General features: G+C 37.2%; 1 protein-coding gene across 12 annotated transcripts in view; it reads right to left on the bottom strand.

The window, feature by feature from the left end:
- PEAK1 (pseudopodium enriched atypical kinase 1) overlaps positions 1 to 25,663 on the bottom strand; it is a 295,050-nt gene that overhangs the window by 247,376 nt on the left and 22,011 nt on the right. For 2 of the 12 annotated variants that reach the window (XM_027123688.1, XM_027123691.1), the window contains exon 1: positions 16,200 to 16,600. The exons of the other annotated variants lie outside the window; for them this stretch is intronic. The gene's annotated coding sequence lies outside the window, so the exon portion shown is untranslated. Of the gene's footprint in view, positions 1 to 16,199; positions 16,601 to 25,663 lie in introns of those variants that run through there. 12 annotated transcript variants of the gene reach the window in all.

The following is a 25,663-nucleotide window of genomic DNA, read 5'->3' as shown; positions in this document are numbered from 1 at the left end:
ATCTAATTTCACATTGTCCCATTAATTATCAATCTTTAGTAAAACAAGGCTGATCAACATACATAGCTGCTAATGGAAAATTCTAGAAGGTAACAAAATCTCAAAAAGCATCATGTAGTATTTAGAACAAATCGAGGAAAACCAGCCTGAATTTTCTTTTTGGTAGTTATTAAATTAGAAACAAGAGTAGAGAAAACAATACTATAATGATTTTAATGTTAATAAATGCTTTTAAAGTCTCACTAATCCTAATTTGAAACAACCATGTAAATTATCTTGGCTATTAGCACAACCATATGAATTTAAACAGCAACTGTATACAATGAATAGGTTAAGTAATAGTAACAGCAGCTACCACTACTGAGTAACTATATACTATACCAGATAGAATGCAAGGTGCTTTACATAGTTCAAATATCAAAAAGATAAGAGAAAATCAATTATTAAGTAACAATTGTTTGTCCCTCAAAGACAGGCATTCCCCTACTATTACAAACAGCAAATGGATAGGTGTGTTTCTGGAAACCCTGGAACACCATGTTCACCAACCTAAGATTATCTACCTCCAATCACACGACCTTCTATGAGGGACTTATGCCTTAGGTAACTTTAGATTGAAGGATGTTTGCCAAGGGAAAAAAAGTTTTATTTAGACAATACAAATTAATAATACGATTTGTTTTATTAGGTCAGACTCAATTCCCCAGCACATCCCAAGCTTTCCTCTCCCCATTCACAGAGAATATTACAGAGATTCTAAGGAACTCAAAAAGACCAATAAATAAATTTTAAAATGGTAGTACGGATTTTTAAATTAAGGGAATAACATAATGAAAATCGTGTTTTAAGAAGATTAGGGTAAGCGGGGGATAAATTGGGAGATTGGGAATGACAATATACACACTACTACATATAAAATAGATAACTAATAAGGACCTACTGTATAGCACAAGGAACTCTACTCAATACTCTGTAATGGCCTATATGGGGAAAGAATTTAAAAAAGAGTGGATATATGTAGATATGTAACTTTGCTGTATACCTGAAACTAACACAACATTGTAAATCAACTATACTCCAACAACAATTTTTTAAAAAAGAAGATTAATAACATGACAAAACAATCTGGGACTGCAGCTGGGAGATAATGGAAGCAAGTAGACCAACTCAACATGAGATGATAACTGGTCCATTCGGAATAAGACAATGGCTGATGGAATAGTAAAGAAGAGCTGAACCTGACATTACCAACAACTTTCACCTTTCTATTACAAGTTCAGTTCATCCTGAGAATAAGGTAGATGCAAATTATTATTTTCTTAATTTGTCTGACAGAAGAAAGGGAACTTTAAGAGTTCACTTGTGAGGTCTTAAGGTCTTCATTTTCTACCCACGTTACAGAGCGCCTGAAATTCAACCACCAGAAAATCATCCTTCTCAATTACAACGTCCTACTGTCCTGGCATTTTCTGCCAAAATACCCTAGAAAGAATAATTTCAGAAGTACTCATTTAACCATTATTGATGGAAATTAGCTTGCTTGCCTGCCTTCTCCATGAGCACCCACCTCCATCTCCACCCCCATCTTCATAAACAGGACCAGGGCAGAAACAAGGGTCCAAGAACCTAATTTTATCTGACCTGGATGTGAGACTAAAAGAGACTAGATGCTCTGCCAAAATTAGTAATGAAATCAGAATCAGAGCCAAGAGCTTTAAACTCCTAATCTCAGAGCTTTAAGATAACTCATATTTTCTCTGCCACTGGATATATTAAAAATTTTTTAAAACTTCTTAATGTAATAATAACAAAAAAAAAAATCACAGAGCTTTCAAACTAGACTCCATCCTCCTTTGTTGTTGTTGTTTTAACACATTAGTGGGGCAAGAGCAGTAATAAACACAGCTAAGGGCTTCCCTGGTGGCGCAGTGGTTGAGAGTCCACCTGCTGATGCAGGGTACACAGGTTCGTGCCCCGGTCTGGGAAGATCCCACATGCCGCAGAGCGGCTGGGCCCATAAGCCATGGCCGTTGAGCCTGCGCATCCGGAGCCTGTGCTCCGCAACGAAAGAGGCCACAACAGTGAGAGGCCCACATACCGCAAAAAGTAAAAAATAAACACAGCTAATAAATCAAAGAGGATATGAATCTAAGTTTCCTTCAGGGACTCCCTGCCACAGTCAAGGCAAAGTTCTGAAGCTATAGCCTGGTAAATAAGGTCCTTAGTATTTAAAACCCAACAATCCTTTTCAACCTCATCCTTCACCACACCACTTTCCACTTCCTCATTTATCACCATATCTACTGAATGAATACAGATGCCCAGTGTTCAACGTCTTCTCATACCTCCATGCCTTAACTCATTCCACTTTTCTTCATAGAACACTCTTTTCCCCTGCTGGCATGGCTACATTGAGCTCCTGCTCCTCTTAGAAATAATTTCTTGACAGGCCTCCTGTTGGACCCTGAAACACATTCCTCCCCTAACCCACACCAAGTCTGAAATAGGCTCCCTCCTTTATGCACATCTCTACCAAACTTCTCAGAGGGTATTTCAATTCCCAAACTAGTGAATTAGTTTTGTACATTATAGGTACTAAAATAATCATTAGTTCCCAGTGCTGTGTTCTTTCTACATAATAGTATTCAATCTACTCCATCATGATGTACATCTGAGGTTTCTTCCCCTTCTTTTTGTATTTTGGTTTGCTGTCTAAGAATCCTCAGTATATTTCCTATTAACTCGACAGGTTTAAGCACATTTAGAATGTGGTTATTAGCTTCTTAAAAGAGAATCCAACTGAAATTAAATACAAATGGAAGTTTTTCCATTATAAGGCTTGATGGGTCAATCTGACCAAAAAAGGAACTTTTATGAATATTCATAATCTTGCTAAAAAAAACTTCAGTTAAAATGTTCTCTGGGGCTTCCCTGGTGGCACAGTGGTTGAGAGTCCACCTGCCAATGCAGGGGACACAGGTTCGTGCCCCAGTCCGGGAAGATCCCACATGCCATGGAGCAGCTAGGCCCGTGAGCCATGGCCGCTGAGCCTGTGCGTCCAGAGCCTTTGCTCCACAACAGGAGAGGCCACAGCAGTGAGAGGCCCGCGTATGGAAAAAAAAACAAAAAACAAAACAAAACAAAAAAAAACGTTCTCTGTATCTACTTGGAAAATGTATTCATACAACAGCTTCTGAATGATCAAAAAGGTGAAATATCAAACCAGTTTATGTCATTATTTTAAATAGAGGATGGTATCCACACTACAATAGGAAATATCTGCCTTCAGAAAAAACATCAGAGTTAAAACTTGCAACATCCAATTCCATGTTCCCTTGATCTTTTTAGGTAGGATAATTGTTAAAGGATACATCAAAATCTGACAACCACACTCCTCAGGACCCTGTTCAAAACTTTCCTACTAGGGTACCAAAATGTTCACTGCAGCTCTATTTACAATAGCCAGGACACTGGAGCAACCTAAGTGTCCATCAACAGAGGAATGGATAAAGAAGATGTGGTACATATATACAATGGAATATTACTCAGCCATAAAAAGGAATGAAATTGAGTTATTTGTAGTGAGGTGGATGGACCCAGAGTCTGTCATACAGAGTGAAGTAAGTCAGAAAGAGAAAAACAAATACCATATGCTAACACATATATATGGAATCTAAAAAAAAAATGGTCATGAAGAACCTAGGGGCAAGATGAGAATAAAGATGCAGACGTAGAGAGAATGGACTTGAGGATATGGGGAGGGGGGATGGTAAGCTGGGACAAAGTGAGAGAGTTGCATGGACATATATACACTACCAAATGTAAAATAGATAGCTAGCGGGAAGCAGCCGCATAGCACAGGGAGATCAGCTCCGTGCTTTGTGACGGGGATAGAGAGGGTGGGAGGGAGGGAGACGCAAGAGGGAAGAGATATGGGGACATATGTATATGTATAACTGATTCACTTTGTTATAAAGCAGAAACTAACACACCACTGTAAAGCAATTATACTCCAATAAAGATGTTTAAAAAAAAAAACAAAAAACTTTCCTACTAGGGATTCAGACTAGGGCTCCATGGCACCCCAATGCCACTACTGTAAAACAAACAAATAGCAGCTTCAAACAAAACACCACCCAAAACTACACCCAGCTATAGCCTGAAATTGGTGACAAACCCCAAGTCTGTTGCAACCCCATATTCAAAACAGTTTCTATAATAATACTACGTTGAGAGCTTTTACCAAATCAATGGTTCTAATAAAAGCACAAAATGTAATCTAAGATAAAATACTCATATGGGTGCTACTTTGCTTTTCAGAATGACTTTGGTTAATCTATTTAACCTATTCTGTCTACACATTAAGGTCTAAAATGTAGTACTTGTAAAGTTACTATTTTAAAATGTTTTCTAAGCCTTTTGGCACACCTTAAGTCCATTACTCTTGTTCTAAAACAGAATTATTACTCACTGAAGGGAACATACTTAGAATTAAACTTTTTAAAATACAGATCACAAATAAGAATATTAGTCAACTTGAGTCAGAAGGTTAAAATCTAACAAAATGATGTATTACCATACCTCAAAAATAAAGATATGTTACTGAACTCATTCTAATTGTAATAAGATGGAATTTCCTTTATTTACTTGAGGGGGATATAGAATGTAGAAAATAAACTAGGTACTCTAAAGATCAGAGTGAAAGAAAATACAACCTAACTCGATGTGAAATTTAGTACCAAACATCCCCCCCCCACACACACACACAAAACAAGCTCGCAAAGTATTATATTTTTGCCCTCTCCTTCACTTTTCCCTGCTGCCAGTTGCCTGTTTCAGATGTTCTCGTGCAGAGGAAATAGCAACAATGCCATTTTCCTTCCAAATGCAATCAGGTTTTGGCAAACTTAAGTCAGTATGTCAGTTAAAAATAGAAACTCAACTCAAAATGTGTTTGGCAAATATCTACTTAAGTATTGAGTAGTTCTCCTCTCTTGAATGGTATTGAATTTTCCACTTATCATTTTTAAATGTACAAATAAAACTAAAAACCTGCACATGTAGCTGACCAAGTAATAGCTTCCAAATTAATAATACATTATGCAAGACTCTTTTATAAGCATTCACTAAGAGCAAAATTATGCCATTTTGGAAAGAGAATTCCTGTGAGATTGGTCCTTAGTAGCCATGATATTTCAAAACACTGCTTTTGTTTTTATATAAACACTATTGTGACTCCTTTATAAGTTGGCAGGCAACTTTGCCAGAAGCTCAAACAACTGTTTTCATCAAATAAGTGTCTTCACTGGACCCTCCACCAGATCCATTCAAGAGTATTAAAATAGGTCTACATAAATAAAGTTTTATTGAAACATAGTCACACCCATATGGTTATGTTTTGCTATGGTTACTTGTGCTCTACAAAGGCAGAGTTGAGTAGAGACAACATGAGTTGTGACAGAGATCATATGGCCTACAAAACCTAAAATATTTACTGTCTAGCCCTTTACAGAAAAAAATCACCTATACCAGAACTTTTTCAAAATAAACTGGATAAAATTATCTCACCATTAACTCCACTGTTCACCTGTCTATGAAATGAAAGTGACAGAGTACTTACAGAATTTCTTAAATGCAATTCACTCTTTAATATTTATATTACTAGGAACCCATGTATAAGATACTGTTCTGAAATACTGAACAAAGACTCAGCAACTCAGATGAAGCTAAAATCTTCTCAGACTCAAAATGCAAAATGTCTACACCTAGCACCATCCTAATTACTATTACTCAGCATTAAGTATGGTATTGTCATAGGAGGTTCAGTAATGACAGAAGCTATTTGTGTGCCATTATTTCTGTTAAAGGATTTTCAAGAGACAAAAAACAAAACTGGCTATAGGTAGTTAAAACAAATGCAGTTTAAAGTTTTGTAAATACAGAATAATCGGTGTTAAATTTTCAATGAGGCTGTTTCACTGTAAAGCCGTTTTTAAGTTTTCAAATGAAAAATCCAAGATCTAAACCCCAGATTAAAATGTCAGATACCTAGATATTCAAAAAATATCGGTGACGGGCTTCCCTGGTGGCACAGTGGTTGAGAGTCCGCCTGCCGATGCAGGGGACACGGGTTCGTGCCCCGGTCTGGGAAGATCCCACACGCCGCAGAGAAGCTGGGCCCGTAAGCCATGGCTGTTGAACCCGCGCGTCCGGAGCCTGTGCTCCGCAATGGGAGAGGCCACAACAGTGAGAAGCCCGCGTACCGCAAAAAAAAAAAAAAAAAAAAATCTTATGAATAAAGAGTTATATGGATGGTCAGGTTATTACCTTCACTGCAATTATTTTTGTATGTTACAATTTTCACTCTCCTCAGTTAAGGATAGACCTAGCAAAGGAGTCTTTTCTAATCCAGCCCAGATACTCCCCAAGACCATTGTCAAGCAAAGCCTATATGGGACTGGGTGCTGATACTGCCTCAGTCTGCAGAGGAAATGGAAAAAAAGAAAAAAAAACATTGTACGAAAACAATTCACAGAAAATCCTGAGGCCTGAAAGACACATCATTTTTTCCTGGTGATAAAAGAGGCATTCAGATGCTATCTGGGCCTTTGGTCTCACCAATTGCCTCCTTAAGTCAAAGCCCAGCGAGTAATTAACAGCATTTAGAATTTCCAAAAGACTGGGCTTAGAGCAGTATATATAAATAAGGAAGGAGCCTGGGTTTTGGAATGAGTCAGAAAGATCTACTAGTTTCATGACTCTAGCATCTATTTCCTATGTGATGCAAGTTATTTAACCTCTCTGAGCCTCTGTCTCTTTATGAGAATAATGATGGTACTACTTTCATAGGATTATTATGATGATTAAAGGAGATATCGTAGGAGCGCCTGAACCCTGGAATGTAAAAATAATTAATACACAGTAGCACCTAAGTATATATAGAACCATAGGCCAGGCATATATTAATTCCTCAGCAAACCTATTAGGTAGGTACTGTCACTAAAACTTGCTCAAAGTCACAAAATGAGCAAGGGGCAGAGCCAGACGTGGGGCAGAGCCAGATGTGGGCCAGGAAGTACAGCTCCAGTGTCCATGCTCTTAACTATACCTCATTATACATACTGCAGTTATTATTAGAATGAGCATCCCAGATATTCGTAAGAATGGCTCTATGTAAAACAAAGTGTTTGAAGCCCTTCTACGTCAACATTTGAATTATAATAGATTTCTAGTTTGGGAATAATCCTGCTCTTGCTAAAATGCTGTTGGTAGCACAAAGCTAATACTATGGTCAAAGTTCAGTATCTGTTTAGGTCATGTAACTTCAAACAGAGAAAAAAAATTTCCAAAACTCCAGAACATTTAGGCTGGCTTTGAGAGACCATAAAAGCCTTTGGAACAAACACCTCCTCTCCAAGAAAACACTTCAAAAGTGACTTGAGTGGCACCACAAAAATCAGAGACTCAGAGCTGGAAAGGTCCTCAGTTTAATTCTTATACTACAGAGTGGAAATCGAAGCCAAGAGAGAAGTATGGCTTCCTTCATGTCCTACAGCTAGTCATCCATCATGTCAGACAACTTTTCCACTATACCACTCTGTCTAGATTCCTACTGAACTGCAAACTCAGTGCCTCATTAATGTAATACCTCAACTGAAAAGTCATGTATAGTTTGTTGCACAACATAAATACACTGGAAATCAGTGATGCACAACATAAATACACTGGAAATCAGTGATGGGGAAGGAGTCTTTTACCAACAATCTTTAAACAATCTATCTGAACAAGACAGTCAACTTGTTGACTCTGAATAAACTGCAGACATATATTAGTACACATTCCTAATGTCCTTCTGACTGTTGCTGTGTTCTCAACATATACCAAGCCTCCAACAAAAATTATCTCCTTTTTAGTATTCCCAACAAGAAAATTGCCATTAAGGCCCAATTACTGCCATTAAGGCCCAAAGATTCCTGGTAATCTTTTCTACAAAAACACTGCCCCCTTAAATTAATAAATTATAAAACTCATTCTTCTTGAAAACAAAATACATCAACACTTTTAAAATAAAATGATCATATACTTTACCATCCTCTCAGATAACCCAGGTGTAAACATAATTAGCTTGCTCCAAAAATAATTTTGTAAGGTAGAAATTCTCTCATAGTAAGCTGCACATATTTGTCTTCAAACATATCTCACCTTTGGTTTAAGGCAAAACAGATGAATTTGTTGTTCAAATTCAAAACAATCACATAGGGAAAGTGATTTTATTACTGTTAACAGCTGATGTTTTCAACTCCTCTTATGCCACCCCTGACTAACGCCAATGCCTATGGAGACGTCTCCTCCTTTAGCAGAACTGAAACTTACAGTTCCGATAGGGAGCTAACTCTTCAGTGACATACTCTAGCCGCAAAACTAACGTGAAATAACTAAAGCAAAAAAAGAAAGGCACTATCCAGAAAGATGTCTTGCAAAAATTACTTGGAGAGCCTTATGGGAATTCTTGAAAAACAAGAAACAACTATCTTTTCCTCTATAGAGAAAAAAGGAAAAAATTCAACTAGTAGTGATGAACAGAAAGGGACAAACAATACATTCCAAAGGAAGAACTACGAGACTTCGCAAGATACCAAGATGAGGAATTGATGAATCAAAAGTGACCTCAGTGTGGAGAAAAGGGAACACTCTTGCACTGCTGGTGGGAATGTGAATTGGTTCAGCCACTATGGAGAACAGTATGAAGGTTCCTTAAAAAACTACAAATAGAACTACCATATGACCCAGCAATCCCACTACTGGGCGTATACCCTGAGAAAACCAAAATTCAAAAAGAGTCATGTACCAAAATGTTCATTGCAGCTCTATTTACAATAGCCCGGAGATGGAAACAACCTAAGTGCCCATCATCGGATGAATGGATAAAGAAGATGTGGCACATATATACAATGGAATATTACTCAGCCATAAAAAGAAACGAAATTGAGCTATTTGTAATGAGGTGGATAGACCTAGAGTCTGTCATACAGAGTGAAGTAAGTCAGAAAGAAAAAGACAAATACCGTATGCTAACACATATATATGGAATTTAAGAAAAAAAAATGTCATGAAGAACCTAGGGGTAAGGCAGGAATAAAGACGCAGACCTCCTAGAGAACGGACTTGAGGTTATGGGGAGGGGGAAGGGTGAGCTGTGACAGGGCGAGAGAGAGTCATGGACATATACACACTAACAAACGTAGTAAGGTAGATAGCTAGTGGGAAGCAGCCGCATGGCACAGGGATATCCGCTCGGTGCTTTGTGACAGCCTGGAGGGGTGGGATAGGGAGGGTGGGAGGGAGGGAGACGCAAGAGGGAAGACATATGGGAACATATGTTTATGTATGACTGATTCACTTTGTTATAAAGCAGAAACTAACACACCATTGTAAAGCAATTATACCCCAATAAAGATGTTAAAAAAAAAAAAAAAGTGACCTCAGTATTTTTGTGTCTGGGCAGCCATACAGATGAGAACCTCCCTGACAAACTCAGAAGCCAGAAAAGAAAAGAGCTTGTTGATGGGGAAGGGAGGTCAGGCCATTTATCCCCTGTAAGTGAATGTTAGCAAGTGGGTATATTTCGTACATCTTAAGTATGTGCAGCTGGATATAGGTAAGTTGAACATGCATAATTTGAACGTCTTGCTGGGGTTTAAACACATGAAAATGTTAAATAAGGAAGGGGAGCCTCTTAGGTAAAAGCTAAAGCCTCAGAGTGACAGATATGATGTGCTTAATATACAGGTAATGAAATGCACTTCTGAATCCTTAGTGTATTACAAATACCTCCTCAGAGTTGCAAGTAGTTACTCAGCGTTTACCTCCTTGCCCCCTGCTTAAAACAAATTCCAAATAAAAAACAGAAGGCCTCACAATGGAATCTCATTTCTAGAAAGATGTAATTTAACACTATGGCAACAAACTCCAGAATGCTTATCTGAATCTTCTCTCCCTGAATCAAAGAATGTTTGTAATTAGCCTTCTCTGAACCATATCTACATTAAACCCCCACTTAGCCCATATATCTTTATCTCGATACACCTTAGCTAGATCACTTTTCTATTAAATATACATAACATTTCTATTTCTACATTTTCCTTTCCACTGATAATATTATTTTCACCCTCTGCTCTAGATATATTTTTAACTTTTAATTCTGAATCTCCAAGTTAAAATGTGACAACTATCAAAAAAAAAATCCTCTATCATACAGGACAACTGCCTTGTAAGAATTGTTTCAATTCCAGAAGCGCTTCAATGATATTTTCAGCTTCCTTTTATAGTTGATCCACAGTATCAACTTAACCTTCTTCACACTTTCTTTCCACCTATTTACTTTCTTTTACCTATTCTCTTTATTTAGTCATACCATTTATAAGTTTCTCTAGGAAAAATTTTGACCCTAACTTTTGGGATTCAACTTTCTAATTTTGGACGAAAAAAAAAAATCTGTGGAGTGAATCAACTCTGTCTCTCTAAACAGCTGTGCAATCTTAGACAAATTGTTTAACCTTTCTGAGCCTCCATTTTCTCATTTGTAAATGGGAGATGATACCACCCATCATGCAGGGATGTTTTTCAAATTAAAGGAAAAGAAATGTAACAAATCTAGGATGATAAGTGGTAAAAAGTATTTAATAAACTGGTGGTTATACATAAAAAATTTGTGTGTTATTATCAAAGTAATTATCTCATAGGCCATTACAGAACTTTCCTACCAAAAGCACTGTATGTACTTCCTAATTCTGGCCTCACTTCAAGGACAAAATACAAATTACATTGCTGCAATTTTAATGGAGAAGCCGTCAAAGGGAGTGTGTAATGGAAATCTGGGCTACAACATTTGGGTAGAAAGAAGCTGGAATACAGGACCAGGAAAGCCGACTCTCAGGGTTTACTGTGTTCCACAATTCCTATATGTACACCCTTGAAGGTAGTAAAATCTTGACTGCAAAAGAAAGGTTACAGTACATGTCAGAGAGTAGCTACATTTCATTTAGTTTCCCAATTCCAAGCAGAAATGAGGATTAGTGTGAGTTTGCCTTTCACTGCTGATTTAAAACATGGAAAAACAATGACCACAGTGATGATGTTGACAGATATATTAACTCTGCAACTAATATTTGAGACTTACTACATGCCAGTATGCACACTATGCTAAGTGTTTTGTATTCATCATTAACTCTCACAACAATTTTATGACGTGGATACTTTTATCCTGTTTAACAAACAAAAGAAACAAAAAGACCCTGAAGCTTAGCAGAGCTGGGATTCAAACCCAGGTAACAGTAAAAATTTAATAACACAAGTTATGTGCTGACAGTAAGATACCTAATATTTCAGCAGTCAGAGCTATTTGGGTATCTGTGTGGGAAGCAGAGCATCGTATTCACTCAACTGTATAAGCAAAAGCAGGAGAGAGGTAGAAAAAGGGTTACATCCCACAGTAGCAATTCTGGAACTTTCAAATATTAAAAATCATGACACTGTCAAATTGAGCATGGCCTGCTATGGGGATAATTAGAGCCCCCCAGATCAAAGGTTCTCTACTGTTTTCCACCTTACACATGCTGATGGATGAGGGCATTAGAAGCTGATGCTATGTGCCATCATATGCTCAAAACACCTCCATGAGCCTCCACACGCCTCCACACACCTCCTGTGTGAGATTCTCAGAACATCACCTGCACCTCTTTGCCTTCTCACCCTTTTCAGGAAAGCACATTAGAGTGAAAATAAGTTAAAATAGGTATGAATTTTCTCTGCATCAAATAAGTAAATATTAATATTTATTGAACAGTGGTACTATATACCAGGCATGTTCTAAGCCCTTTGCCTATATTAATCCTCAAATGACATTATATATTAGGTACTATTTTATTCCCATTTTACAGATGAGGTAACTGAGATGCAAAATAAGTAACTTGCTGAAGATCACACATAAGAAAAATGACAGTGCCAAGATTCCAACAAGGAGGTCTGGTTGCAGATCCTCAGCTCTTAAACACAAAAATAAACTGCATCTCAGCTTTACTGGGACATAACCTAGTGGACAGGTACCCTGGGAAATTCCAGAAACTCTCTGCACCATGCCACAACTGAAAAAATAAGAACTTCTGCCTCTGTGGATACACCCAAAAGGCTGGTCTCTAAAATCTTGCACAAGGATTTTAGTTTAAAAGGACCTCAGATCCCAAACCCAAGGGCCAGAAGAAGACTTCATTTAGAACCTCTCCTCTTATCCCTGGGCAAACCGAGCAACAGGAATTTTCTTAGTAGCCCAGCAAATGATACTGGTTATGAGACAGTCCAGCCCCATCATGCTATTGCTGGACTATAAGGAATCAACAAAGCTTCACATAAAGAATAGGAACACAACCCCTTGCTCTGAAAAGATCTATGCATTAAAGATTCATTCAGTCTTCTGGGTAGGGTTGTTCACATACTGTCCAGGCACTATGTTAAGTGCTGGAATATAGAGGTCCTACACTCATGGAGCTTCTATTCTAGTGTCACAGAAAAATGGGTCTATATGGACCCTATATTTGGAGTCCCTATAAAGGTCAACTCCAAATATAAGAGGAAAGGGTGCTGGCACCATCCTGAATTCAGGGTGGAAAAAAGATGTGAGGAAACGGGGCTCTATTACTCTGAATGGCATGAATGCTGGAATATTTTCAACTACAACTTGGAACACCAGGCCAAACTACTGCACTGCTGCCAAAGCTGCTGCCAACTTGAAATGAAAAGCAATATAGTTGGATGGCACTGTTTCTACCTCAGGCTGAGATTAACAGTGCCCACCTGCAAGTACCTGAAGGGAGAAAGGGAAAAGACAAAGACATAGAAGCTTGGATTGTTTTTCTCTTTTTAGAACCTCCTCCCAAAATAGGGAAAAGAAATCACTAGCAGAGGATCCTAAATTCTGTCCTATCTTGACAATGTTAATATCAGTGTTCAAACTAATAAAAGGAAAAAGGATAATAAACAACATCAAAGAAATGATAATGGGAGACAAGTTCTTTTTCCAATAGCAGGTGGAAGCTGAGGCCAGACATGGCTTATAGTCTTTTCTCTGACAGAGCAGTTCATACACAAGAAATTGAAAGAGGGAGGCGAGAACACCACATACATACTAAAAACTGGTTATTCACCTGTAGGTTCTCCTTAAGTAATAATGCCAGAATGTAAAACATGATGAAGTGTTAGAGATACTTTAAACTCCAGGCCTACAGACTGTCTCAATCTCAGAATGGCCAAACTGACACCAAACCACAAAATTCTGGTTCAGCATATACCCCTACAATTGCACTTTGTATTCCCCTCTGGGCACTGAGATGCAGGAAGGCCAAGAAGGTACTTCATTCATTTTTTTGAACCCCAGCATCTACCATCAGCCCTGTTACAAGGCAGGCACTCAAAAAGTGCTTCTTTCTAAGCTGAACTAAAAACAGCAATCATCCTCAATTGGGAAATAATTAAAATAGGAACCACTGGTGGGAGACACACCAAAAACTTCTCATCGTGATTGTTCATTTTGAATGGTTTGGCCAAAGTTTACCTAAGTAAATGTAACTTAGGTAATAACTTAGATATGCTAATCCACCTGAAAAAAAGAGAAACAGTACTTATAAAAGAAAGTAAAGCATAGCAGGAGAGCAAAATAACTCAAATTTCTGATAATTTATCAAACAGCTTAGGTGCTCAGCATGATAGATGTGTTAATACCAATGCAATTCAAGGCCAATCTCTGCAGCCTTAACTGCTGGGTTATTTTCAGCTCATGGCTCAAAGACTGACATGCTTCATATATATGGCATTTATGCACTCATTCACTCATTCATACATCTTCCTGTCTTTGTCACACTAGGCACAATGGGAGGTACAGGGGATCTAACATTGAACAGGAAAATACACGGCTCCTACCTTCATGGATGGGCTTTCTTTCTGGTCACATTCATCAAAGAAGATCTATATAGCTTAAATATAAGCTGCTTTTATCCATTCTGTCTCACTGCAGAAAAACCGTAATGATTTTTGTTCTCCCCAACTCCAAGTGGAAACCCAGTGATGCAAGTGCAACTCAGTTTCAACTGCATTAAATCATATACCTAGATACCTAGGACAGTATGACACACTCCAGGCATTTTAAAAAGAAGTTGAAGTAATCCAACTATGGATTAACCAATTTTTGCTTCCTCCCACAGTTCTGATAAAAAACTTAATGTGTTCTGCCTACTTAGAGAACAAAATTAAAGAAACCAAATGGTTTTCACCATTTCCAGATTAAAAGCTCTAAGCTTGCGCACAATGGGTCTATTTCAAGAGCATCGTTTTTAATTTTTCAAAAGATGTAATAAACTTAAACGACAATAACTATGCTAAGGAATACTATGTAGCAGTTAAAGAATGACTCAGAACTATATGTAGTGACATGAAAAGATATTCTATATTGGCATAGAGGATAAAATGCAGAACAATATATGCAACATGTTAAAAATATACAGACAAAGTAAAACTGCACACACACATACACACGCACACAGAATAAAAGATCTGGAAAGATATCAAGCTGACTGCAGTGATTACCCCTGGGATGCAAATAAAGAAAAGGAGAGATATGCAGGAGGAATTTGGCTCCTTTTTCTATATATTGCAGTATCATTTGATTTCTTCTGAGATATTATTCATCTATTACTTATTTAATTTTAAAAAATTTTTAAACTGTCTCTAAAGCCAGATAAGCATCCAAAAGTTTTTGGTCCTTAACATTCCTACAGAAAGAAACAATCTTGTTTGAATAGTCAGAATAAATGACATAGCATTTTTTAATATAATTTTTATTTTCTGTTGGAATATAGTTGATTTACAATGTTGTATTAGTTTCAGGTGTACAGCAAAGTGATTTAGTTATACATATATCTATTCTTTTCCCATATAGGTTATTATAGCATATTGAGTAGAGTTTACTGTGCTATACACTAGGTCCTTGTTGATTATATAATAGTGCATGTATGTTAATCCTAACCTCCTAATTTATCCCTCCCCCCACCTTTCCTCTTTGGTAACTATAAGTTTGTTTTCTAAGTCTGTGAGTCTGTTTCTGTTTTGTAAATAAGTTCATTTGTATCACTTTTTAGATTTCACATATAAGTGATATCATATTTGTCTTTCTCTGCCTGACATACTTCACTTAGTATGATAATCTCTAGGTCCATCCATGTTGCTGCAAATGGCATTATTTCATTCTTTTTTATGGCTGAGTAATATTCCATTACATCTTCTTTATCCATTCATCTGTTGATGGACATTTAGGTTGCTTCCATGTCTTGGCTATTGTAAATAGTGCTGCAATGAACATTGGGGTGCGTGTATCTTTTCCAAGTATGGTTTTCTACAGATATATGCCCAGGAGTGGGATTGCTGGATCATATGGAAGCTCTATTTTCAGTTTTTTAAGGAACCACTATACTGTTCTCCATAGTGGCTGTACCAATTTACATTCCCACCAACAGCATAGGAGGGTTCCCTTTTCTCCTCACCTTCTCTAGCATTTATTGTTTACAGACTTTTTTTTTTTGGCCACACTGTGCAGCATGCAGGATCTTAGTTCCCCAACCAGGGATCAAACCCGCACCCCCTGCAGTGGAAGCACAGAAACTTAACCACTGGACTGCCAGGGAAGTCCCTGTAGACTTTTTAATCGTAGCCATTCTGACTGGTGTGAGGTGATGTCTCATTGTAGTTTTGATTTGCATTTCTCTAGTAATTAGCAATTCTGAGCATCTTTTCATGTGCTTCTTGGTCAACTGTATGTCTTCTTTGGAGAAACGTGACATAGCATTTAGACCCAACGAAACACATTATACAATAAATGGCAGGAACTTGGAAAAATTAAACTCTAAAAGGAGTAGGTCAGAGAAAGAAATCCTATACTACTTTCAAAATACATACTCTAAGCTACTGGAACTAGGTTAGATACTATAAAAACTACTTTCAGATATACCCTGTAACTCATTTATTATAAATGTGCTTTACAGATTAACAGTTCACAATATCCTAAACTGAAAACTACTATCTCCAAAATAATCATCTTATAAAGATGAGCACCTCTTTTTTCTTCCCTAGAGAAAAGTTTTGCTATATATACATACCATTTCTTTTCCTCTGAACAGTTCAATTTGCTGGCAATTCAAGCAGTGGTTCAACTGTAGCACTCAACCTTAAGAATATATTGTCTTCTTATTCTCTCAATATCTTCCCAGAAATGATATCTAAGAACCAGCAATTGAAAAATCAATCAACAACTGACAGTCAATCTGCTCTAGTCATAATATAACTGTTAAGGGTATGAAAAGTACTCGTGACTAAAATCATGTTCCTTTCCTTCTGCTTCTTTAAAAACTCAACACAAAAGTTGTAGCTCATGGCTCAACTACATTCCCAAATCAGCTAGGAATATTATTTTTTTTATTTTTCACAGATTATTACTCATTTGAACTCATCAGTCAGACATTAACATCAAAGAACCAAAACTTAATGCAGAGCATATTGTCAAATGCATGAGCTACAATTTGGTATATATTAAATGTGCCAGTTTACTGTTCTTGGGAGCTTTTGCTGATTTGGATTCAAATTTTCAAGGGCCTAATAAAAAAATTATTCAGAACTAGATTACAATCAGCAGTTATGAAGTTAACTTCTTGTTTTAACCAATTATTATTAGCATTTTCTAAGCAAAGAATAAGCAGATGCAAGATACATAAGAAACAAAATTAAAGAAAAAGGACAAGATTTCAATCCTCTTGCCCTTATGCCTGAGCACAGTACCAAACAGTAAAATTCAGAATGGAATAGAAATAAGCAGAGAATTTTTCATAACAGAATTGCCTAAAAAATGCATATCTAGCCATCAGGAGGAAAGATCAACAAGGGAAGAAAAGGAGCTAGTTCCCTTTTCCCTGCCTGAACTAAGGCAAATCATTTCATTTCATCAATAGATCACTCATTTTTCATTTGGCCAACTGATCTACACTGTCACTGCATATATGTTTTAGTAATATGCACTGTATTTCTTCTCATCAAAAATTTTAATATTTACTGTCATGTGGAGAAAAAGGAAAACAAAGTCAAGCGTGATTTGTTATCTTTCTGTTACCAAATACCCAAAGATACTCAAAGTTTTGGGGTAAAGGTAGAAGTGGGGGAATATAATGAAAATTGAAAACTATTCCAACTACTCCCAGAGAGTATCATTTAGATAATGGTGTCCTAGTACACTGTCAACATTTAGCTACTCCCTAAAGTTCCTCACTTACTCCCAGGAAACAACAAGGCATATGTCACAGTGCACATGCTATCTCACATGGAGGTTGCTTCCTTCATTCATAATAGGTAAAAGAAATATACCCTGAAAATGAGAAATATCCCTAAAAATGGGAAATATCCCTAAAAATGGGGAAATGTACCCTGAAAATGGGAAATATCCAAAGTTTCAATTGCTACAGATGGCTCAGTAAGCGTGCAGTTACAGAAACTCATAACTGATGCTAGAAAAAGCTAATGTTTTCCTGAAGATCACTTTGAAATGCTGTTCTGGGTGAACATTACTTGCTCTTTCATTATAATTTTGTTTTAGTTCCACACTAAGCATTTATGAAGTGCTTCATCCCTTGTAGAGGAAAAAGATGGAGTTTCTCCCATCATTATAGAAATAAGAAAGCCATATTTTTTAAATTATTTTTTTATTTTGTTGGCTGCATTGGCTCTTCATTGCTGCACACGGGCTTTCTCTAGTTGCAGCGAGCAGGGGCTACTCTTCATTGCAGTGCGTGGGCTTCTCATTGCAGTGGCTTCTCTTGTTGCGGAGCACGGGCTCTAGGCACGCGGGCTTCAGTAGTTGCAGCACGCAGACTCAGTAGTTGCAGCACGCAGGCCCTAGCGCATCCGGGCTTCAGTAGTTGCCATGCATGGGCTCAGTAGTTGTGGCTCGTGGGCTCTAGAGCGCAGGCTCAGTAGTTGTGGCCCACAGGCTTAGTTGCTCCACAGCATGTGGGATCTTCCCAGACCAGGGCTCAAACCTGTGTCTCCTGCGCTGGCAGGTGGATTCTTAACCACTGTGCCACCAGGGAAGTCCCAAGAAAGCCATTCTTATTGGAGGCATTTTCTAGTTACTAGACCATAGTCAAGTAATTTAAATATTGCTCCTTTGCCTCCACAATTTTGGCATTCAATGAGCTTGCATTTGTGTCTCAATTAGTCTTATTTTTAAGCTGATAAAAGATTGGGCACAGTAAAAACAGTCATGTCTATCTCACAATAACAACAAAATTTCTAACTGTATACTCTTAACAGATGTAAAGATATTTAAGTGCTAAACATCTTTTAAAATAAAATTATAACGTATTTTAGAAATATATATAATGTTTAAAACAAAATTTGATAAATAAAATATTAATAGTATGGAAAAATACAACCACAATGGGCAATCCTATTCATTGATTGTATAGGTAAATATTAATTATTATACTTCTCATATTCCAGTAAATAACTTAAATAAGAAGAAATAGTACAAAGGAAGTACAGTAAAAATAATAGCTTCCACTTGTAGGACTCTCAGTTTAGAAAGTTCTTTTATATATATCCAGCCTTTGAATTCAATATTTATAGGGTATCAGCATGTCAGACCCTATACTAAATCCTGGTGACAAAAAGATGAATAAGGTACGTCCCTTTAGCCTTCATTCATCCAATTTGATAATCAAAATCATATTAAGAAAAAAGGGCAGGATTGGGGCACTTCCCTGGTGGCTCAGTGGTTAAGAATCCGCCTGCCATGCAGGGGACACAGGTTCAAGCCCTGGTCCGGGAAGATCCCACATGCCGTGGAGCAACTAAGCCTGTGCGCCACAACTACTGAACCTGCGCTCTAGAGCCAGTGAGCCACAACTACTGAAGCCTGCATGCCACAATTACTGAAGTCCACACGCCTAGAGATCGTGCACCGCAACAAGAGAAGCCACTGCAGTGAGAAGCTGGCACACCGCAATGAAGAGTAGCCGCTGCTCACACCACAACTAGAGAAAGCCTGCACACAGCAATGAAGACCCAACACAGCCATAAATAGATAGATAGATAGATAGATAGATAGATAGATAGATAGATAGATATAGATAGAACAGAACAGAATAAAAGAAAAAAAGGCAGGATTATCTCCATCTTACAGAACAAAATAAAGCTTAGAGATGTTAAGGAATTTTTTTTGTCACATGATCACAAACTAAATTAAAGCAAAGCTTTTTCAATATTCTTCTACTTTATATTATACATTCAGTTTATATCACTAACCTTAGGAATGTTCCTGGTCATGCTACATCTTTCTTATCATGTTACAAATTCATTTTAAAAAGAAGAGAATGATTTTAATTGCTACTGTTTCTTGAGAGTAATGATAAGGATTATGATAAATGGGTGCATGTATGTATATATATAGATATATAATTTATATATGCATATGTAACATGTACATGTGTATATGTCTTTGTTACTCACTTCATAAAGGTTTTCTGTACAGAATTAATAAAAATTTATTTCTCCTCAGGTCTTATACTCTTGCAAACTCTTCGTTATCCAAAATCCTTAGTATATGGATTTGATCTTACTGACTATCTGAGAATTACTTCAAGTATTAGACCCAGTAAACCTTTCGGCAACTACAAATTTAACATTATTATGTAACATGAAGATCTGTAAGTACAGGAAGATGTATTTTTATTGAGGCAAAGTTTTAAAATTTCATGAGACACCAAAATGAGTACTCAGCATCCATGGTGCACCCTGGATTTGCTATTTTCTTCTCTTTACACCCCTCTCTAGAGTACCTGCAAAGTGCTATCTTATCACATCTTATGGGGAAAATAATATACTCCAGGACAGCGGTCCCCAATCTTTTTGGCACCAGGGACAGGTTTCATGGAAGACAATTTTTCCATGGATGAGTTGGGGGGAGGAAGAGGGGATGGTTCCGGTGGTAATGAGAGCGATGGGGAGTGGCAGATGAAGCTTCACTCACTCACCCACCACTCACCTCCTGCTGTGCAGCCTCGCTCCTAACAGGCCATGGACCAGTACTGGTCTGTGGCCTAGGGGGTGGGGACCCCTGCTCTAGGACTGTGCTAATACTAGCCACATGTAACTACGGAGCACTTGAAATGTGGCTAGTCTGTATTGATATGTGCTGTTAAGTGGAAAATATAAACTGGAGTTTGAAGGCTTAATAAGAAAAAGAAGACTATAAAACAGCTCAATAATTTTTTATATTGAATATATGTTGCAATGATAATATTTCAGTTATACTGGACTAAATAAAATATATCATTAAAATTAATTTCACCTATTTTCTTTGTACTTTTTAAAATGCGGCTACTATAAAATTTGAAATTACATATGTAGCATACATCATTTCTATTGGACAGCACAATTTTAAGATATGCCCAAGAGATGTGAGACATATTCTTTTAGACTATCAAGGGCCTATTCAACTAATATATCCTATATCACTGCCAGTTCTCAGTCTATCAGATGGTAAACATGGAGTGGGAAAAAGTAGGATTTTTTGATACGGGAAAATGTCCATAATATGTTATCTGAAAAAAAGTAGGATAAGAGATTATTAAAAAGTGGAGCTGCTTCAAACATGCATGTAAGTTATTCAGATTTAGCCATATGAAAAAAAAAAGAAACATACCAATTCCTCTAAATGAAAAGCACCTCCTGGTGAGCATGAATGTACTGTCTCCTCTGCCAGTCTTAGCCCTGCATCCTCTCACCTGCTTACTGCACTGACTATGCTGATACATTAACCGTATCTCTACAATATACAGTATGATGTCAACTAGGTATTTTGAAAAGCAATACATGCTAAAAAAAAGTGGTGTGGGGAGGCAACAAATTATTAGTACTGGTTATCCCTAGATGGTAGAATAACAGATTTCCTCTTATTTACTTATTTTACAAATTTTTTCTACAATAAAAGTTAACTTTGAAAGGGTTGAAGGTGGTGGTGTAGGAAGATCCTAAACTCACCACCTCTGATGAACACAACAAATCTACAACTACGTATGGAATAATTCCCTCAGAAAGGGACATGAAAACTGGATAAACAGAAACTCTACAACAAAGGGTAAAAGGACATCATTGAGATGGGGAATAGAGGTAGAGACTCAGTCTCACCAAGGAAAAACCCATACCCCAGCCACAGTGATTCACAATTGGGAGGGATCACAAAAGAACAAATCTTTTCCCTCAGGGACAAGGGATTTGAGCTCCACACCAACCCCTAGGTCCTGCACAGGAAATATGAGCCCTCAAAAGACCTGGCTTTGAAAATCAACAGAGAATATGTCCAGGAAAACTACAGAGCTTCAGGGAACAGAAAACATACTCTTAAAGGGCTCACACATAAATTCACTGTACCTGAAAACCAGTGCAAAAACAACAGACTGGAAAGCCCATGGACCATAAGTGAAAGGGACATACTTATTAATCTTGAAGCAACTGCCGGAGAGGCAGGAACCAGTTAGGATACTTCCCAGGGACTGAGTCACTGGCAGGAGCCATTTATGCGATTTCAGTCTACCCTGCTAATATCAGCACTGGCAGGTGCTATTTTAGAATTCTCCACCTAACCTGATAGCACCAGTGGGCATGCCCCAATGAGAGCCCTACCCACCCCTGTGTCTCGGCCAGACCTCACAGCCAGCCAAGCAATAACCATGCCAGCACCCCACAGTAGCTGCTTCAGGGCCACACAGCAAGTCCAGAAGCCAGGCCTGCCCACCAGCGGCCCCTGGCAACAACAGTAGGGTGTACACAGCCCACATATGGGTTGAGCACCTAGCTCTGGTGGCCAGGTGACACTGCACTTCTGAGCCCCAAAGGACATCTCCTAAATAAGGCCACTCCTTTAAAACTGGGAGAGATAGCTGATATACTCAATACATAGAAATAAACAGAGAATCAGGCAAAATGAGAAGACAAAGGAATATGTTCCAATTGAAAAAACAAGACAAACCTCAGAAAAAGAACTAAAACAAAACATTGTTAAGCAATCTACCTGAAAAAGAATTCAAAGTAATGGGCATAAATATACTCACTGAACTGAAGAGAAGAATGAATGAACACAGTGAGAACTTAACAAAAAAATTAAAAATATAAGCAAGTATCAAACAGAAGTTATATCTGAACTGAAAAATACACCAGAGGGATTCAGCAACTGACTGGATGAATTACAGTGAAGAAGTGAGCTGGAAGACAAAACAATGGAACTCACCAGACAGAGAAGCAAAATGAAAAAAGAAAGAAAAAAAGTAAAGATACCTTAAGGGACCTTTGGGACAATACCAAGCAGAATAACATTCACATTATAGGGGTCCTAGAAGGAGAAGAGAAAAAGAAAGGGCCAAAAAAATTATCTGAAGAAAGAGTCACTGAAAACTTCCCTAATCTAAGGAAAGAAACAGATATTCAGGTCCAGCAAGCCCAGAGAACTCCAAATAAGATGAAGACAATGAGACAGACACGAAGACACATCATAATTGAAATGGTAAAAGTTAAGAATAAAGAGAGACTCCTAAAAGCAGCAAGAAAAAAACAACATGTTATATACAAGGGAAATGAAATAAGGCTTTCAGCAGATTTTTCAGCAGAAACTTTACAGGCCAGAAGGAAGTAGCATGACATATTCAAAGTTCTGAAAAGGAAAGAATTCCAACCAAAATTCTCTACCCAGTAAGGTTATCATTCAGAATTGAAGGACAGATCAAGATAAGCAAAAGCTAAATGAATTATCACCACTAAAACAGCGCTAGAAGAAATACTGAAGGGACTTCTTTAAGCTGAAAGGAAATGGCACTAATCAATAATAAAAAAAATATGAAAGTAAAAATCTCACTGGAAAAAGCAAATATATAATAAAGGTAGTAGATCAATCACTTATTAAGCAAGCATGAAAATTAAAACACTAGTAAAAGTAACTAAAATTACAATATTTATTAAGGGATGTATAAAATAAAAAGATATAAAATGTGTCATCAAAAGTATAAAACGTTGGCGGGAGGGAGTAAAAAGATAAATTTGAATCCATTCCAAAGCCTTAAGTTGCTACCAACTTAAAACAGGCTACTATTTACATAGGGTGTCATATATGAATCTCACAGCAACCACAAGGAAAAAACTTATAGTACCTACACAAAAGAATATGAGGAAGGAATAACATAACACTAAAGAAAACCACCAAAACACAAAGGAAGAGAAAAAGAACAGAAGAAAGGAACAGAGAAGAACTACAAAAACAACCAGAAAACATTTAACAAAATGGCAATAAGTACATACCTATCAATAATTACTTTAAATGTAAATAGACTAAATTTGCCAATCAAAAGAGAGTGGCTGAATGGATGAAAAAACAAGGCCCATCTATATGCTTGCTGCCTACAAGAGACTCACTTCAGAAGAAAGGACACACATAGACTGAAACTGAAGGGTTGGAAAAAGATATTCCTTGGCTAACAGGCATGAAAAGAAAGCTGGAGTAGCTAACTTTCAGACAAAATACACTTTAAGACAAAGATTTTAATAAAAAACAAAGAAAGGCATTACATAATGATGATGGGGTCAATTCAGCAAGAAGATACAACATTTATAAATATATATGCACCCAACATAGAAGCACCAGGATACATATAAAGCAAATATTAATGAACTTAGAGAGAAACTGAAGGCAATACAATAATAGCAGGGAATTTAACACCCCCCTTACATCAATGTACAGATCATCCAGATAGAAAATCAATAAGAAAATACTGAACTTAAATGATACATTAAAGCAGAGGTACTTAATGGAAATATACAGAACACTGCATCCAAAAGCAGAATACACATTCTCAAATGGACATGGAACACTCTCCAGGATAGCTCACGTCAGGTCACAAAGCAAGTCTCAATAAATTCAAGAAGACTGAAATCATGTCAAACATATTCTCTGACCACAGTGCTATGAAACTGGAAATCAATCACAAGAAAAAGAAAATGAGAAAACACACAAAAACATGGAGATTAGACAACTCACTACTGAACAACCAATGGGTCATCAAAGCCATCAAAGAAGAAATCAAAAAATACCTAGAGACAAATGAAAACAAATTCGACATACCAAAATCTATGGCATGCAGCAAAAGCAGTTCTAAGAGAAAAGTTCATAGCAACACAGACCTAATTCAAGAAACAAATGAACAACAACTACAACAAAATAAAAAACCAATCTAACTATACACCTAAAGGAACTAGAAAAAGAACAAATGAAGCTGAAAATCAGTAGAAGGAAGGAAATAATAAAGATCAGACTGGAAATAAATAAAATAGAGATTAAAAAACAATTTTAAAATATCAGTGAAACTAAGAACTGGTTCTTTGAAAAGATAAACAAAATCAACAAACCTTTAGCTAGATTAACCAAGAAAAAGAGAGAACTCAAATAAATTAAATCAGAGATAAAAGAGAAGTTACAACTGATACCACAGAACTACAAAGGATCGTAAGAGACTACTATGAACAATTATATGCCCACAAATTGGACAACTAGAAGAAATGGATAAATTCCTAGAAACATATAATCTTGCAAGATTGAATCATAAAGAACTATAAAATCTTAATAGATCAATTACTAGTAGGAAGAATGAAACAGTAATCAAAAATCTCTCAACAAACAAAAGCCCAGGACCAGGCAGCTTCACTGGTGAATTCTACAAAACATTCAAAGACTTACCCTTCTCAAACTCTACCCAAAAAAACTGAATGGGAGGAAAACCTTCCAAACATATCTTACGAAGCCAGCATTACCCTGATACCAAGACCATACAAAGACAACAAGACAACAAGAAGGAAGGAAAGAAGAAAGGAAGGAAGGAAGGAAGGAAGGAAGGAAGGAAGGAAGGAAGGAAGGAAGGAAGGAAGGAAGGAAGGAAGGAAGGAAGGAGGGAGGGAGGGAGGGAGGGAGGGAGGGAGGGAGGGAGGAAGGAAGGAAGGAAGGAAGGAACAGGAAATTGAAGGCCAATACCCTTGATGAACATAGATGCAAAAATACTCAACAAAATACTAGCAAACCAAATCCAACAATACGTTAAAAGGATCATACACCATGATCAAGTAGGATTTATTCCAGGGATGCAAGGATGGGTGGATATCCACAAAAATCAATCAATGTGATACATCATACTAACAAAATGAAGAATAAAGATCATATGATCATCTCAATAGACCTATTCAGGATTAAAAACTCTCAACAAAGTGGATATAGAAAATGAACTTCCACAAAACAAAAGCCATATATGATAAACCCACAGCTAACATCCTACTCAATGCTGAAAAGCCGAAAGCTTTCCTCTAAGATTAAGAACAAGACAAGGATGCCTACTCTTACCACTTTTATTCAACACAGTACTGGAAGTGCTAGCCACAGCAGTTAGGAAAGAAAATGAAATAAAATTCATCCAAAGTGGAAAAAAAGGAGTAAAATCTACTATTTGCAGATGACATGATACTATATACAAAAAGCCCTAAA

The sequence above is a fragment of the Aethalodelphis obliquidens genome, unplaced genomic scaffold, assembly GCF_003676395.1.
Source record: "Aethalodelphis obliquidens isolate GAN/ISIS:26980383/991018 unplaced genomic scaffold, ASM367639v1 scaffold26, whole genome shotgun sequence".
Taxonomy (NCBI): domain Eukaryota; kingdom Metazoa; phylum Chordata; class Mammalia; order Artiodactyla; family Delphinidae; genus Aethalodelphis; species Aethalodelphis obliquidens.
The sequence above is the reverse complement of the archived record's forward strand: the minus strand, read 5'-3'. Positions and strand labels throughout refer to the sequence as shown.